Raw genomic sequence first — 18,688 nt, 5'->3', positions numbered from 1 at the left:
TAACCACTGAGCCACCAGGGCTCCAGTAAAGCCAAGTAGGAACAAAATAACAACTTTGCACACAAAGGAATAAAAGCTAACGTTTGTTTCGGATGTGACGGTAACCAGTATGTTCAAACCCAAGAATAAAGGAAGAATCACACAGACTCTGGAGGTAAGCCTGCAATCACTTTTATTACCGTACTCTCCCAAGAGGCTCAGAATGAACATAACAGGTTGCAAAGGCATAAGCAGCTGTTTCCAAAGTCCACGCTCTTAAACATGACACCATGCTGCCTCCAGAAAGTCCTCCAGTTATTAGGTCCCTGAAGTCCTCTCCAATGGAAAGCATGCCTCCCTGCTCTTCTGGTGACTTTCTGGGGACGCAGTTGTTGGTAGGTGCCATCGAGTCAGTTCCGACTCATAGCGACCCTATGTATAACAGAATGAAACACTGCCGGGTCCTGCAGCATCCTCACAATCGTTGTTATGCTTGAGCCCATCGCTGCAGCCACTGTGTCAATCCATCTCCTTGAGGGTCTTCCTTTTTTTCAGTGACCCTCTACTTTACCAAGCATGATGTCCTTCTCCAGGGACTGGTCCCTCTTGATAATATGTCCAAAGTATGTGAGATGTAATCTCACCATCCTTGCTTCTAAGGAGCATTCTGGTTGTACTTCTTCCAAGACAGACGTGTTTGTTCTTTTGGCAGTTCATGGTATATTCAATATTATTCGCCAACACCACAATTCAAAGGTATCAATTCTTCGGTCTTCCTTATTCATCATCCAGCTTTCGCATGCATATGAGGAGATTGAAAACACCTTGGCTTGGGTCAGGTGCACCTTATTATCAAAGAGACATCTTTGCTTTTTAACACTTTAAAGAGGTCTTTTGCAGCAAATTTGCCCTATGCAATGCATCTTTTGATTTCTTGACTGCTGCTTCCATGGGCATTGATTATGGATCCAAGCAAAATGAAATCCTTGACGACTTCAATCTTTTCTCCATTTATCATGATGTTGCTTATTGGTCCAGTTGTAAGAATTTTTGTTTTCTTTATGTTGAGGTGTAATCCATACTGAAGGCTGCGGTCTTTGATCTTCATCAGTAAGTGCTTCAAGCCCTCTTCACTTTCAGCAAGCAAGGTTGTGCCATCTGCATAATGCAGGTTGTTAATGAGTCTTCCACCAATCCTTCCTCCTGGGGTCTGCGTACTCACTGCTCACTGTTCCTGAGTGTCAATTCCAGGCCATTGTTATATCACCATCCTACTACAACAGCTCCCTATTGCACGTTCACAAACATCGCTCAAGCCAGTCTCTCCATACTGGTACTGAAACACCTATACCCCTCCTGACAGGTTCCTCCCTTCGTTTGGACCTCCCACCTAATCACATGCCCTTGACCTCACTGGGCTACACCTCTTTGACGCTGTTGGTCTTGATCTCCATTCCTCACCCCTTGTCCCATGGATGCACACACGAAGAACATCACCTTGTCATTTAGAATTGGTCCACCTCCAAGATCTCAAACACCTAAGCTCCTTTCTGAGCACATCCTCTCATCATCATTCTCACCCCAATGAACCAGCTCTTCCCAGGAACCTCCAGAAGTTACAACAGGTGGATAAAGTTATCTGGCCTCTTGATGCACCCAAAATGATAATAGCATTACCAATTCCCTTGCCCCTCTCCTAGAATTTTCTGTATCCTCTCAAAACCACTGACAATGAGCTGGACCACAGGATAATCTTCAATAAATTCATCCCATTTTGTTTCACAGCCAAGACATCAGGAAAGGATTCACAAATCCATCTTTGTTCCAAAATAGAAGAACAGAAAGGCAACCACATCTGTCACAGAATGCAAAGCTAGAGCTGGAAGGGATCCTAGTGGTCATCACTTCCAGGCCCCCATCCAATGCTTGAAGCCCCTCCTCAGCCTTCCTCCCAGGGGGCCATGCTATTCACGTCAGAACACTCCCAGTGGCAGCAAACCCCTAGCTCAGTCCTCCTTTGAGAAGTTCCTTCAACTGAGTTGAAAGCAGTTTCTCTCTAATCTCCACCTAGGTCCTGGGCCTGCCTGTAGGGGCCCAAAGAAGTTTGCTCCTCTTTCACAGAGTCCTTGTGAGATCGGATTACACTCTCGTGTGTTCATTGAGTTTTATCTTCTCAGGGCCAGCTAGTTCCAGTTCCTCCACAAATTCCTCACAAGACAGGTTTGGGAGGGGCAGGATGAGGAAGAGGGGTAGTATAAGTGGGGTGGGGGGGGCAAAATAAATGGTGATTCAAGGTATGGGTCCTGGAATCTGACTGCCTGGCTTCAAGACTTGGCTTCATATGTTTCTACCTATGTGTCTTTGGACAAGCTGTTGTCCTCTCTGCCTTCATTTTTCTCTGTAAAGTAGGAATAATTTTATATCACCTACCACATAGAACATGGAGGGGTGTTTAAAGAGCTATATAAATAGTTCAGCACAGTACTGACACACACTAAGTGCTTAGTAAATGCTAGTTATTCTAGTCCCTTCCCCAAACTGGTCACCTCCTCTGGTCATGCTCCAGTTAGTCAACATGCTTATGAGGAGAGGGACCCGCCAGACAGGTGTGGCCTGACAACACAGAAGAGAACAGGCTAGCATTTGTTTTCACTGGCAACCACATGATTGAGTTCACGGACAATTAAAACCCCTAGATCTTTCTCACCTGAGCTTCTGTTCATCTTCATGTCCCCTTGCTTCAGTTATTGTTATTTATGAAACCACTGATCTGTTCCTATATCTAGATTTAATCATTTACTGCTGTATCTATAACTATTCACTCATGGCCATATTTAGAGCATGCATCTAAGTCCAGAAATTCTTTCATAAGGTAACACTGACTCTCTCAGGAAACACTGAGATTAGGCAAGAAGTAGGAAGAGGGTCTCTCATTCTTAACTGGTATGATTCTGTACTGTTTGAATTTTTTGCAATGCATATGTGTTACTTCTCCTTTGCCTTATTACTCTGCTGCTCTTTTTGTAACTTCTTGAGTTGAATGCTTAACTCATTAATTTTTTTATCTTTTTAAATAAATGCACTTAAGGCTATGCATTTCCCTCTAAATACCACTTTAGCTTTGTTGATATGTAGGGTTTTTTGTTTTGTTTGGTTGTTGTTCGTTTTGTTTTGTTAGTTGTTCAGTTCTAATACTTTGTAATTCCACTAGGATTTCCTTTTGACCCATGGATTTTTTTCAGAAGGTTGTTATTGTTTTTTAACCTTCAAACATATAGAGGTTTGGAGGCCATATTTTGCTTTGGACTGTCAATTTTTAATTTTATTGCACTGTGATCAAAGAGGAAACCCTGCCGGCATAGTGGTTAAGAGTTTGGCTGCTAACCAAAAGGTCAGCAGGTCGAATCCACCAGGTGCTCGCTGGAAACCCTATGAGGTAGTTCTTCTCTGTCCTGTAGGGTCACTATGAGTCGGAATCGACTTGATGGCAATCGGTTTGATTTTTTTGTGTGTGTGTGATCAAAGAACCCAGTCTATGATACGGATTTTTTTGATATTGCTGAGACTTGCTCTCACAACTAGCACTTAGTTAATTTTTGTAAGTGCCACATGTATTTGAAAAGCATGTTGAAAAGTATTGTTGGCCTTTTATACGTCTACTTGGTCAAACTTATTAATTAATTATGTTGTGCAAATCTTACAAATATCATTGCCAATTTTTTGTCAACTTGATCTATCCAATAATAAGAGTGTGTTAAAGTCTCCCAATAAGATTGTGGGATTTGTTCATTTCTCCTGTAATTACAACAATTTTTGCTTAAATATTTTGAGACTATGCTGCTAAGTAGATACGGGTTCAAGATTGTTATATTTCCCTATGAATTGTTCTTGTTATCATTAAGTAACCATCCTTTTTGTCTTTGAGGATGATTTGATCCTCTGTGTGTGTGTGCGTGCACATGCGCATTAGGTGAAAACCAATTAGTTTCCCATTTGATAGTTTGTACATAAAGTGTTTCATGACCTTGGTTTCATTCCCCACAATGTGTCAGCACTCTTCCCATTTTCACCCTAGTTTCCTCATTTTCTTTCGTCCTGATTTTCTACTCCTTCCTGCCTTCTCATCTTTGCTTTTGGGCAAGTGTTGCCCTTTTGATCTCGTATAATTGATTGTTCTAAGGAGTATGTTCTTCTCAGTTGTTATTATCTTATGTGCTTATCTATTGTTTGGCTGGGAGGTGGTCTCTGGGAAAGACTTCAGTTCCAGTAAGTCTGGTCTCCTTTTGTGAATTTGATTTTTTTGTTCTACAATTTTCTCCCGCTCTGTCCAGGACCCTCTGTTGTGATCCCAGTCAGAGCAGTTGGTAGTGGTAGCCAGGCACCATCTAGTACTTCTGATCTGGGGGTCGGGTAAGCTGTGGTTCATGTGGTCTGTGGTACTTTGGACTAATTCCTCCCTTAAGTCTTTGGTTTTCTTCACTCTCCTTTGCTCCAGACAGGAGACCAACAGTTGTATCTTACATGGCTGCTCAAAAGCTTTTAAAACCCCGGACACTACTCACCAAAGCAAGATGCAGAACATTGTCTTTATCTACTATGTCGTGCCAATTGACATAGATGTCCCCCGAGTCTATGGTCCTTTGTCTTCTAGCCTAGGAACTTTATCCTGTGAGGTATTTGATTATGTCTAAGGATTTTCCCTGACTATACCCCTTGTGTGCTCTATATGAGCCGCACCTACAGTCATGTATGTGGAAATATCCACAGCCAAACCTGTATCTGCCAGTGAGTGTGTTCCCTTATATCCTCCCACACCTCTTGGTGTATCTATCTACCTATTTGTCCATTCGTAAATTATTGCTTGTTAATACTACTGCTGCAGGATTGTCTAAGTTATAGTAGTTACTGTAGTTGCCCTTTATTCTTGTATTCTTCTTAGTGTCTTCTCTTGCCTTGGTCATGATGTAAAAATATGGAACACTTCATGAATTTGCATGTCATCTTTGTACAGCGGCCATGCTAATCTTCTCTGCATCGTTCCAATTTTAATAAATGTGCTGTCAAAGCAAGCACTGATTTGATCCTTAAAGCTTATTTCATCTGATATTAGTATTAATCAACTACATTTTAGTTGGTTAATATTTGCCTGGTCTATATTTTCTTACTCATTACTTGCAACCTATCAGTATCATTTTGTTTTAGGTTAATTCCTATAAACAGCACATTTCTAGATTTTGGTTATTTATCATATCTTCTGATTATCTAGCAAATTCAATATGTTTCTACTTCCTGAGACTAGTCAAATATTTTTATTTATTTCTACTATCTAATTTTGTACTTCTAATATACCATGCTTATTCCTTGTTTCTTTTCTTCTTCTCCCCTTCCTTCTACTGGATTCAGTGAGTGTTCTATATATCTCTTTTTTACTCTTTTGGCTTGGAAGCTATACATTCTATTTCTATGCCTTTAATGGTTACCTTTAATTTGCTTGCCTGCATTCTCAGCCTCACCAAATCTAGAGTTTATCAAGATATCCGCATTCCTCCTGAGCAATACAAGGATCTTCACATGTTTTAACTCAGATCAGCCACCTCCCAATCTTCCATATTATTATTGACTTTTTTTTCCCTACTATGTTTTTAAACCCCAAAAAACTAGTCATTATTTTTTAGAGTCAATAGTTATTTAGATTTACCTCTGTTTACCAGTTTATTTGATCACTGTCATAGTTACCTAGTGCTGCTATAACAGAAATCCCACTAGTGGGTGGCTTTAAAGAAAAGAAATTTATTTTCTCACAGTTCTGGAGGTTAAAGTCCAAATCAGGGTCCCAGCCATGTTGATTCCTTCCTGGGCATTCCTTGGTTTCTTGGCAATCCTCTGTGGTATTTGTCTTCCCCATTGTATGCCTGCCTCTGTGTCTATGCTCTTTTTATAACTCAGGAGTGATTACATTTAGGACACACTCAACACTGGTGTGGCCTCATTGCATAACAAAGAAAACCCTATTTCCAAACAGGATTACATCCACAGGCATAGGGGTTAGGATTACAACACATATTTTGGGATGACACAGTTCAATCCATAACAGTCACTATTGCTTTTTAAATTCCATTTCTTCCTTCTGTATTTCATATCCATCTTGTAGGCAACATATAGTTGAATCTTAGTTTTTTAATCAATTCTGACAATTTGTGTTTTTTAATGGGTATATTTAGATCATTCACGTTTAAAGTGATTAGTGATAGAATTAGATTAATATCTACTATGTTTGTAACTGTTTTCTATTTGTTAAACTTGTTCTTTGTTTCTCCCCCTCCCCCTTTTTCTTCTTTTTATGGTTTTAATTGAGCATTTATATGGCTCCATTTTACCTCTTCTGTTAGTATATTAATTATACTTCTTTTTCAAAAACAATTAGTGGTTGTCCTAGAGTTTGCAATATGCTTTTATAACTAATCTAAGTCCACCTTCAAATAACATTATGCCACATCATATGTAGTATAAGTAGCCTCTAATAGAGTATTCTCAATTCCTCTTTCACTTCCCTATGACATTGCTGTCATTCATTTCACTTATCTATATGTTATAGTCACCTCCATACGTTGCTGATTATTACGTTAGACAAAATTATATTTTAAATTAATTAAGAATAAAAAAATTAAAGATCTAATTTTACTTTCATTTATTTCTTCTCCAACTCTCTTCCTTTCTTTATGTAGACCCAAGTTTCTGACCTATATAATTTTCCCTCTCCCTAAAGAACTTCTTTTAACATTTCTTGCAAGGCATGTCTGCTAGCAATGAATTCCCTCAGTTTTTGTTTGTCTGAGAAAATTTTTATTTTACCTTCACTTTTGGAGGATAAATTGTCAGTATCTATAACTCTAGGTTGATGGGGTTTTTTCCTTCAGCACTTTAAATATTTCACTCTATTCTTGTTGACATGGGTTTCTGCAAGAAATCTACTGTAATTCTTATCTTTGTTCTTTTATAGGTAAGCTGTTTTTTCCTCTAGCTTCTTTCAAGATTTCCTCTTTGCTTTTGGTTTTCTGATATTTGAATATGATATACCCAGATATAGGCATCTACTTTATTCTCTGAGTTTTCTGCATCTGTAGTTTGTTGTCTGTCATTAATTTTGGAAAATTCTTGGCCATTATTACCCCAAATATTTCTTCTGCTCAGTTCTCTCTTCTCCTTTTGGTATTCCAGTTATACGTATGTTGTTGTTGTTGTTGTAAGGTGATGTCGAGTCGGTTCCGACTCACAGCAATCCTATGTACAATGGAATGAAACACTGCCCAGTCCTGCGCCATCCTCACAATCATTGCTGTGTTCGAGCCCATTGTTGCAGCCACTGTGTCAATCCATCTCATTGAGGGTCCTCCTCTTTTTTGTTGACCCTCTACTTCACCAAGCATGATGTCCTTCTCCAGGAACTGGTCCCTTCTGATAACATGTCCAAAGTATATGAGACAAAGTCTCTCCATCCTCAATCCTTAGGAGCATTCTAGCTGTACTTCTTCCAAGGCAGATTTATTTGTTCTTCTGGCAGGCCACGGTATATTCAATATTCTTCGCCAATGCCATAAATCAAAGTCATCAATTCTCCAGTCTTCCTTATTCATTGTCTAGCTTTTGCATGCCTAGGAGGCAACTGAAAATAGCATGGCTTGTGTTAGGTGCACCTTAGTCCTCAAAGTGACATCTTTGCTTTTCAACACTTTAAAGAGGTCTTTTGCAGCAGATTTGCCCAATGCATGATGTTGCTTATTGGTCCAGTTGTGAGGATTTTTAATATTCCTTATGTTAAGGTGTAATCCACACTGAAGGCTGTAGTCTTTGATCTTCATCAGTGCTTCAAGTCCTCTTCACTTTCAGCAAGCAAGGTTGTGTCATCTGCATATCACACATTGTTAATGAGTCTTCCTCCAATCCTGATGCTGCGTTCTTCTTCATATAGTCCAGCTTCTTGGATTATTTGTTCAATATGCAGATTGAATAAGTATGGTGAAAGGATACAACCCTGATGCACATTCTTCCTGAATTTAAGCCATGCAGTATCCCCTTGTTCTATTCAAATGACTGCCTCTATGTACAGGTTCCTCATGAACACAATTAAGTGTTCTGGAATTCTCATTCTTTGCAATGCTATCCATAATTTGTCATGATCCACATAGTCGAATGCCTTTGCATAGTCAATAAAACACAAGTAAACATCTTTCTGGTATTCTCTGCTTTCGGCCAAGATTCATCTGACATCAGCTATAATATCCCCTGTTCCACTTCCTCTTCTGAATCTGTCTTGAACTTCTGGAAGTTCCTTGTCAATGTACTGTTGCAACTGCTTTTGAATGATCTTCTACAAAATTTTACTTGTGTATGATATTAATGCATGTGTTACTCCTCTTGAAATTTTCCCACAGTTCTTGGGTGTTCTGTTCTCATTGTCATTTTGTTGTTCTTGTTTTAATCTTTTTTTTCCCCCTTTGCACTTCAGTTTGGGAAGTTTCTATTAATGTACTTTCAAGTTCATTGATTGTTTACTTAGATGTGTCCAGTCTACTGTTGAGCCCATCAAAGACATTCTTTATTTCTGCTAGAGTGTTTTTGATCTCTAGCATTCCTTTTGATGCTTTCTTAGCATTTCCATCTCTCTGCTTACATTACCCATGTATTCTTGCATGTTGTCTGTTTTTTTCATTATATCCCTTATCATATTAATCATAGTTTTTTAAATTCCTAATAATTAAAAAATGTGTGTCATATCTGAGTCTAGTTTTAATGCTTACTTTGTCTCCTCAGACTGTGTTTTTTAGCATGCCTTATAATTTTTTGCAGTGAGCTAGAGGTGATGTATCAGATAATAGGAACTGGGGTAAATAGCGTGAGGTTGTACACTAATCTAGCAGATCTCAGCGATGACTCTCTGTATTTGCCTGTCTCTCCAGATTTCAAGGAGGCAGTTTACCCTGCAACCTCAATTATCTTATAGGTCCAAGAGAAATCATTGATTTTCAGTTTATTCAGCTTTTGCTTGTTGTAAGGATGGGAGTGATGACTTCCAAGCTCTTTACATGTAGAAGCTGAAACTGGAAGTCTCTCACATTTTTCTTACTGAGGTACATTATTTAGTAGTTCAGAGAATGTATATGAGTGGTAAACTCTTCCTATGTTTGTCTGAAAATGTCTTTATTTGCCTTTGCTATTAAATGATCATTTAGCTGAGTATAAAATTCTAGCTCAATTGTTATTGTCTCTTAACTCTTTAAGATATTTTCAACTGTCTTTTGACTTCTATTGATGCTGAAAAAAAAATGTCCTGTCAGTCTAAAATTTATACTTTCTCTCTGGTTGCTTTTATAGTTTTCTCTTTGTCTTTGGTGTTCTTCAATGTCATTGTAATTTTGCCTAGATGTGCATTTATTTTATTCAACTTATTTGGGAATCAGTATGCTTCTTCAATCTAATGACATATATCTTGCAACATTTCTGCTCTTTAAAGTCTTTAGTCATTACTTCTTCAAATATTACCTCTCCTCTATCTTTTTCTATTTTATTTTTCCAGAGCATCTATTAGGTGTATGTGGGACTTTCTCATGAAATTTTGTTTTCTCACTTACCCTGTCTTCATATTTCCCAACTCTTTAGTTTTGTATGCTGCCTTCCTGGCAAATTCTTCAACTCTGTCTTCCAGATTACTAATTTTCTATTCATCTGTATTTTATCTTGTATTTAACTTATCAATTAAAATTTTAATTTTCATTACTAGAATTTCTATTTCTAGAAAATCTATTTAGTTATTTTTCTAATCTGCCTATTCTTTTTTCATGGTGTTTTGTTCATTTGTAATGGTTTCAAGTCTTGATTTCATCTCTTTAATCATTTTATAGTCTCTTCCAAGTTGTCTGTTATCTCAGGTTCTTGGGGTACTAATCTTCCTGTTTGTTATGTATTCTGACTTATCATTATTTCATTGTGTAGTTTGCAATTTTGTAAACGGTGAGTTCATCTCTAGTAGTCATTGTTTATTCTGTAGGCATGTTGTACGTACCGGATTATGGAAAGACCCAGATGAGAGTTTTTCATGTGCTTCTGTGAGGAATCTCAGGGATTTCACTGATATGAGTTCAGTTTTTATGTTAATTTATCTTCCTAGGCTTCTCATACCTTATGCATAATGTAGAGTGAAATACCTCACCTGTGTGTTGCACAGGATTCAGATTTTAACTTCCCATGCTTGCTAACCAAAAGGTTGGCAGTTCGAATCCACCAGGTGCTACTTGGAAACTCTATGGGGCAGTTCTACTCTGTCCTATAGGGTTGTTATGAGTTGGAATTGACTCGACAGCAACAGGTTTGGTTTTGTTTTTTAGGAAACTTGCATTCTACTCTGGGTACCATGCAGAATAAAGGTTTCTTACTGCTTCCCTTGGCCTGTGGGTAAAATTTGCCTAGAGCTCATTTCATGGAAAGTGCGGCCCTTTCAGTTTTCACATTTTTGCAGAGGTCTCAGTTCCATCTCCCATATTACAGAGGCCTAAAGCCATATCTTCTGTTCCAACATCAGCATCAAAATATCAGCCCCTGCTCATTAGGGACTATATCCAGGTCCAGTACACTGGGCCACTGGGATATTTGTTTATGCACTTACAGGGGCTCTAAGCTCCCTCTGAATTTCCTGCCTCTGAGGAGTTTCCTCTCTTTCAAGCTCAGATATATATTTTTTTACTAATAATATTTAATATTAATGTGTTATGATGCTATGATGGTACTACTATATTAATAATTATTTACTATTTATAATAAATATTATTGTTATATTTGATCAATTATTTCTATGTTTTTGAGATGGCAGGGGAGCCTGCAACAGCTCAGACTTTGTTATTGGAACCTGTATCCATGTTCTTTTTGTTAATTACAAAGCAATAAAGCTTTTTTAATAAAAGAGCTTGGTGAATAGACAAATTCCTTAAACCAGAATTACAGTGTACTCTCAAAACAAGCAAGCTGTGAGAGTGGAATGATCTGTCCTTTTGTCTTTTTTAAAATTGCCAATATTGGTAAGCCTTGTTTGGGGGATATATCTCTGCCCAAAAGTTGATTCTCACACAGTACCTTTGACTGCATCAATTGCTGTTACTTTATGCCACACAGCAGAGCACAAGTGGTCAATGTCACTGACATGGCATGTCTGTAAAAATTTCTTGGATGAATGAATGAATAAATGAATGAAAGAATATCCCAGCAAGGTGCAGGCAGCTCTATGACAATTCACTTGTAGTCTTTAAACCCCACATACACAGCATTTGCCTGTCATTGAGAAGAGTGTAACAGACAGGAGAAAAAACTGTAAACAAGTCAAAATAAAAATAAGAAATGGATTTCCAATTTGTTTTATGTCTCACAGAATGTTAGAGTTGGAATGGATCTCAAATACGACCCAGCCCAATCCCCTACCCCAAACGCAAAAACCATTGCCCAGAGAGAAGTGACTAGTCCAAAAGCCATCACTAAAACTCAGGTGTCCCATGCTTTTATACGATGGCAACTTGCTCACTGTGCCTGTACACATTACCCAGTCTTGCAAAATAAGCATAATAATTTTCCTCAGGAAGCCATTCTTCTGCTTGACCCACAGGAAGGCAAAGAATACTCAGAATACTAAGACATTTAGAAAGTACTTTAAAAGCTGTTTAGAAAGAAATGGACACAGTAACAGAGCAAATGAAGAAGGGGGAGTCCATGTAGTTTTCACCCTTAGGTGACTTTGAGAGGATGACTGAAGGAGGGAGAGTGTGGCTTGACTAGAAGCACCCAGGACCTCTAGAGATCCAGAAGCAAGAATTCCAGAATAATCCTTGTCATTATCTCTATCTCAAGGCAAGATCACAACCAACCTTAATCTTGCTTAAGCATCTCAATATTCGGGAAGGGATTCCTACCTCCTTTCCTCATGTTGAGAAGAACTGGGAGGAGAACTCCTGCCCCAACCCTGCTACTACCACTCTCTCCACTCTTCTGTGGCTCCCTGACATGAGAGAAGCCACTCCTCTGGCCAGTCAGAGCCCAGGACATTCACTGGGTCATGTTCACTAGGGGGCACCGTGACTGTGCCATGAGGGTCATAAGTCTTCATCTGGCACTTCAGGCTTCAGGTAGAAACTAGATCAGGCTATGCCTGCTTCCTGTGGGAAGGCCCAGCCATCTCCTCTCTCAGTTCCATCCTCTCTACATGCATCTGGATGGGTAAGTCAGGGAGGGTTTCTTCCATGGGCCCAGTCAGATTCGGCGATAACATGGGGGAAACCTCACTTGGGTCTGCTTTGGCCTAAACAATGCTGCCCCACTCAGATATTCAGAGAATCCCAGAAATGGTTGGGATGTTGTGGGGTGAGTATCTGGGCACTTGCTCAGATACCCAAATCAGTATTTTGTGTACCTTCCCTAGGCTGACAACCCATAGCGAGGAGGAGAGAGAGAGAAGATTTAAAGCTCTACCTACACCCCAACTTGTACTATCCATGAAAGCCAAACTTCCCAAATAATGAGCCATAATAACAGATCCTCTCAGCCTTTGGGTGACCAGGTGGGACTTGAGGAAACCAAAGCCAGGAGGCCAATTGCTTTCAGCCACAAGCATCCTCATTCATTTTACCCTGGTATGCCACATGAATATTCACATTTTCTATGTATTCCATGGTGTGAAAAAGATTGGGAAGTCCTGCACAACAGGTTGTTCCGCCCAACATCTGCTTTGTTAATCTCTAAAACATATGACTCTTCCCTCCTTCAACAGCCCCCAAATCCCTGCACACTAAGCCCTCGTCAAGGAAGTCAAACTCAATAGAACAAATTGTCATTCTCATCAAAAGTTGAGTTGTTGGAGTTGTCTTGATGGTGACCACATCTGAGGAGCATCCTTACAGAATGTATCTTTTCAACCTGGGGAGGACATTTTCCCAGGGGTACACTTTGAGTGGCAAGAGGTCTCAAAATTTCCAAGGTAGCATAACAGCACATCTTCCTGGAGCATCCAAGAAAATTCAGTCAATGAGTAATTGAAGACATTTATTTATTTGAAAACAAAAGTACCACCACCACCAGTTGCCATCAAGTTGTCTCCAACTCATGGCGACCCCATGTTTGTGTCAGAGTAGAACTGTGCTCCATAGGGTTTTCAATGGCTGATCTTCCAGAAGTAGATCACCAGGCCTTTCTTCTGAGGTGCTTCTGGGTAGACTCGAACCTCCAACCTTTCAGTTAGTGGCCGAGTGCATTAACCATTTGCACCACCCAGGGACTTCGAAAATCAAGGTGGAGTTATTATAAAGAAGAATGTAAAACTTGCATGAATGTTCAAGACAAAGCATGGAAATTATATAGAAAAGTTAAAATTTTAGCGCCAACTTTGGGCTGGATCCTCAGACCTCTGGGAATACTTGTTCCCATTCCTTGACCATTCTCACACAAATCCACTGCCGTGGAGTCAATTCCAACTCACAGCAACCCTATGAGACAGAGTAGAACCTCCCCTATAGGGTTTCCAAGGCTGTAATCATTACAGAAGCACATCTTTCTCCTGCAGAGTGGCTGGTGGGTTCAAACTGCTGACCTTTTAGTTAGCGGCCAAGTACTCTAACCACTGCACCACCAGGGCTCCCTCCTTGACCGTCAGGTGTGTTTTAATTGGAAAATCTAGGAAGAGCTGCCCCCAGAGAGTCTAGCATTTTTCTTATTTAATGTGGGACTATTAAAAAGATCTCACTCTTGAGCCATGTGGTCACGGCAGCCCTGCCCCTGCAGAAATACACCAATTAGCATGTGGTCATTATTTTGGCCCATAAGACAGAGCTTTGTAAAGCTTGCTGCAGCTCCTCTAAGGGCAGTGCTGAGGATTGTGACCATTGCCTCCACAGGGCCCCCCACTGGAAGGCCCATGTGAAAATTTCCTTTCAGCTCTGTCAGAAAAATGTGGCTTTCTTTGAGGAATTGGCCTATTTCCCCCTGGCGGACAGTGAGAAGCACACAACTGATTGTGTTTCCCATTTTGCTTTGACCAGCAGGAAGCTCAGAATCAAATTTGAGCTCAACTCTAGAAACCCTGGAAGCCTGGCTGGAGAGTGTGGACTGGGGGTGTAGCGAAGAGAGTACATTGTGGGGCCACAATTCCTGGGCAATGCTATCATCTCCAGGAGCACAGCAGCATCACCTGGACCTTGGCGATAGCCTCCTTCTAGTCCCCCACAACAATCTACGTCTCCTCACAACAATCAGAATAATCTTCCAAAAATACAGATTGGATCCTGCTACTCCCTGCTTTAAAATCTTGCCGAGGTTTCCTCTTGTTAAGATAAAACCCAAAGCCCTAGCCCTGACCCCTCACACCCGGTGCCTGCCGCCTCACTGACTGCATCACACCCCACTCTCTCTGCCCGTCATGCTCCCAGCCCTGGGACATCTTCTGGTTACTGGACTACACCAAGGTCTTTACAGCCTCAAGCCTTCCTGCAGCCTAGTCCCTCTGCCTGGGACACTCTTTCCACCACTCTTCACTACCAGACCTTCATGTGAACAAGCAGAATACGAGAGCATGAAGGGCTGTGAGGAGGCTGAAGGTCTGGGGTTGGGGTTGTGAGTGGTAGGAAACCATGGGGGGCTCTTATATGAGGGTATGTCCTCACAAGGATAGGGCCTCAGGACAAGAGAGATCTAACAGCAGCAGAAAGGACAGGGTGAGAGGCCACAGTGAGGGGAGCATCCAGGTGAGAGGAGGAGGAGTCTAGCTTGGGGCACACCCCCCCCCCAAAGCAGTCAAGTCTCACCTGCTTCTCCAACCCCACTATCCCTGACTTCACACACCTACATTCCAACCAACCTAACCAACGTGCAGTTCCTCCATACCTTTGCCTCTGCTATTCCTTCTGCCTAGAATGCCCTCTCCAGCCAACTGTCTACCATCTCCATAGATCCAGGTTCTGCCCATCCCTCAAGACACAGCACTAATGGCACCTCCTCTAGGAAGCCTTCTCCCTTTCTCCACCTGGCATACCTGTCTCCTCACACCCTCCTTTCCCTACCCCACCACCTCGTGGTGGGACACAGACCCACTATGGTGCAAAATGAGATTCCAAAGAAAGGAAGCCCATCCAGTGCCACATCTTACTCCCCAGTGAAATGTGGCTTCAGCTCTTCTTCTGACTCACAGTAGGTGTTCAGGTCAGCCCAGATGAGGAAGCTCAATTATGCTCAGAAACACAAACCAGCCTCTTCCCAGGACTAGGATGCCACAGGAGTAGGCAATGCAAGAATCCGCCAGCTCATCCCCAGGCCCACCAGCCTGGAGAAATGCCACTGTTCTGAGGGCAGAGCAGTTCATGAGAGCAGGAGGCATTTCTGGTGGCTTTCTCGGTTAGACAAGGGACAGGCCTTCTCCCAGTTTAACCCCTCATGACCTTTGAACTTCCTGGGAGGTCAGCAGCACGTCCCCCTTCCCCAGCTGTCTCTCTGTCTCTGGCCTGATGGGAGGGAGGACCCTGGGCCCGTTCCATTTTGCGCCCGTATTGATCTGTTGGCAGCAATGGGCTGGATAATTAGCCAGGAATTAGGGTTTCTATTACAGCCAGGAGGCTGCTCCAGCTGATTTATCACCTGAATAATTTACTGTGATTGAAAGGAAATTAAAATGAACTCCATTTGACAACTGTGAGCTTTTATGGGCTTTAGTGAAGGCTCAAAAGCCAGATTAATAGCCTGGTGTTGGTTAATAGTCTGCCGAGAGTAAATACGGCAGGCTGTGCTCGGCAGCGGTCTTCCTGCCACGGCCGGAGGAGGGACCAGCTTCCTGCCAGCAGCGCCCTCACCGACGACAACGACAGAGTCAATAAGAGTTTTACTGAAACAGATTCCACGTCCAACACACACACACACACACACACACAACCCCTACCAGCAGTTGTTTCTTTTTTTTTCTCTTTTCCTCCTCCAAGGTGATTTTTACTCCCTCCACATGTAGGGAAAACAGAATTGCTTTCTCAATAACCATTTTGAAAAGGAAGTGTTTCATTGCTCCAGGAGTGTGTATACATTAACCCCTTCCACCCAGGGCGAAATGTTTACCAAGTTTCCTTATAAAAGAAGGAAGTGTGGGCCCACCCACCACAGGCAGGGCTTGGTGGGGAAAGCAGCAAGGTAGGGGCAGGCCCTGAGCTCACAAAGTGGCTGGCAGGCCCCCAGCCTGGCTGTGAAGAGAATGCACCTCCCAACGTGGGTTGGGTTAGGATGGAGTGGTTTGGGGGATCTGACCACTCCAAGCCTATGGCAAGACTCTGAGGGTTCTGGAATGACAGGCCGACTCTGGCTGCAAATAACCAATTCTGAAAAACAACTAGTCAGAAAACTGACTCCTAGAACTGTCTGGGGACATGGAGGCCCATGCAATCATCTTAGACAAGCTGGAGAAAGAAGATCCAGCTCTGTGGCCTCAACAAGCCCCAGAACCTCCCTAGGCCTGAAAATGAGGTGAACAATCTGGAAAAAGAATGTTCCAGTCTATAAAATGGGCTCACAGATCTTCACCTACCCGCTTGGCAGGCATTTAAGTTGAGGGTCTATGAAAGAATTGTTGTGAAGATCTTTGAAAACTGAAGTATCAGGCACAGGTGAGGTGGATCACTGTTGTTATCGTCAGGTGGTTACTGTTGCTATTGCTGTTATTATCATTATCAAAGTCATGATCACTACTCCCACAGACATGGAAACTGAGACCCAGTGGAAAAATGACTTGCTCAGCAGGGCAGAGCCAGGACTCAAATCAAGTGCCCCCAGGGCCAAGGCCAGTAAATATCCTTTCTTCCCCACCAGGCTGCTCAGTGAAGCTGACAGCAAGACCTCCCACCTTGGCCACAGAGACTCAGCCTCCAACAGGTCCATTTGTCACAGATGGAAGAAGCAGCCAGTTTCAGTGGGCAGCAACACCAGGCCCCGTTCCTGGTGCTATCGCCATGACGCTCTGGGGCTCACAAGGCAAGGCCCACAGAACACTCACCTCACAGAGAGGGAGCCTGTGGGGCTCAAGGAACCTGTACCCTTGGCTTGCATCCCTTCCCAGCCCATGGCTCCTTGCTGTCATTTGTCCAAAGTGATTGCGAATCGGGCGCAAGGGTATGTCATTCATAGTCCAGTGCCCGTGTGTGTGTACAGCAGCCCCACGGCCTCACCTTCCATCTCTCCTCATTATGGCACATTACAGGGAGGTGAAGGAGATTAACCAGAAAACACTGAGTCAGTCATTATCCCGCCACAGGGTTCACCTGCAGGCCCCGCCTCAGAGCCCACACAGTCAGAGACAGGCCTGCAGATGTGTCTGAGTCATCCTGAAGGACACTGTGCAGTGAGGCTCTAGGAAACGGAGTCCTCACATAGTCTAATTCGGGTCCTCCCCCGCTCAGGCCCCTATCTCTACATGGACCTGTCCTTCAAGACCTCCATCCAATGTGGCCTTCGTAACACCCTCCTTCATGTTCCCAGTGGAGGCAGGTTCTCCCTCTCTGATCAGACACTTCACTCAGGACCCTCAGAACCTTCTCCCTTGTCTTTCAGGTTCTGAATGCACATCTTACAGTCCCTGTGAGACTGTGGGCAGAGCTGCTGTCTGATTCAGCCCTGGGTGCCTTGCCCCGTGCCAGGCTCATGGCCAACATGCAAAAAAATATGTTGAATAATGAGCTTATGAGCATCTGAGCAACTGACTGATGGATGGCTTCTGGACTCCTCCCAATTATGATGCCCTATAGTCTCTGCCCAAGGCCGCTGGGTGGTGCAAACTGTCAACACACTCAGCTGCTAACTGAAAAATTAGAGGTTTGAGTCCATCCACAGATGCCTTGGAAAAAAGGCCTGGTGATCTACTTCTGAAAAATCAGCCACTGAAAACCCTATGGAACACAGTTGTACGCTGACACAAATAGGGTATCCTCACTTTGACAGTATCGATTTGACAGCAGTTGGTACTGGTATTGGTACTGGTATAGTCTCTGGTATAGTTTTTCTGAATTTCTAAGCCCCATAAACTATGATTCAGATTCTGAGTTCCTGTGAGCAATATTATGTGAAATGCAGAGGGAGTCTCTAACACTGAATGTCAGCATTAAGTAAATAAAGGCTTAATAGAAATGCTGGAGGCTTCGCAAGGTGGAGGCCTGGCAGAATGCAGAGGTCAAGGCCCTTGCTCTTCACCAATTACTTGCTGGGTGACCTCAGACAAGTCCTGTCCCCTCTCTGGGCCTCTAAAAAATGAGGGGGCTGAAAGATTTTCTCTGTAGTCCTTGGTTTTATGATCTTGTCAACAGTTAAAAGATAAATTTTCTCCCAGAATCTGGGAGACAGGCCTCACCCAAGGAAGTTTTCCTGACTGAGTCTCCTCTCTTCCTCCTCCTGTGTCAAGCTGAAATGTGGCTTCAGCCATCTTTCTGAAGGGCTCTGAGCAGTGGAGGAAGGGAGAGGGTGTTTATGATGGAAACACAGTCTTCTCCCCAAAGCCCAGGATCTAGAGCGTGTGGGGTCAACTCCGACCAGCACATATGGCCATGGTATACCTGCAGAGGCTCCATTCGGCTTTTAAGAGAAAGACCGTAATCCTCTCGCCATAGTCTACAAGACCTGATCCATCCCCTGGCATCACTTCCCACCTCCCCCCGCCTCC

At 42.5% G+C, this 18,688-nt stretch overlaps 1 protein-coding gene and 1 non-coding gene across 8 annotated transcripts in view; both read right to left on the bottom strand.

Moving 5' to 3' along the window:
- The window catches only part of PAX5 (paired box 5), a 202,929-nt gene that overhangs the window by 116,406 nt on the left and 67,835 nt on the right, over positions 1-18,688 (bottom strand). The window lies entirely within an intron of this gene.
- On the bottom strand, positions 4,946-5,052 carry LOC111819724 (U6 spliceosomal RNA). The gene has a single exon (XR_002823294.1). It is a non-coding gene; the product is annotated as a U6 spliceosomal RNA (small nuclear RNA).

Source organism: Trichechus manatus, unplaced genomic scaffold (assembly GCF_000243295.1).
Source record: "Trichechus manatus latirostris isolate Lorelei unplaced genomic scaffold, TriManLat1.0 scaffold00016, whole genome shotgun sequence".
In the NCBI taxonomy this organism is placed as follows: Eukaryota; Metazoa; Chordata; class Mammalia; order Sirenia; family Trichechidae; genus Trichechus; species Trichechus manatus.
The sequence above is the reverse complement of the archived record's forward strand: the minus strand, read 5'-3'. Positions and strand labels throughout refer to the sequence as shown.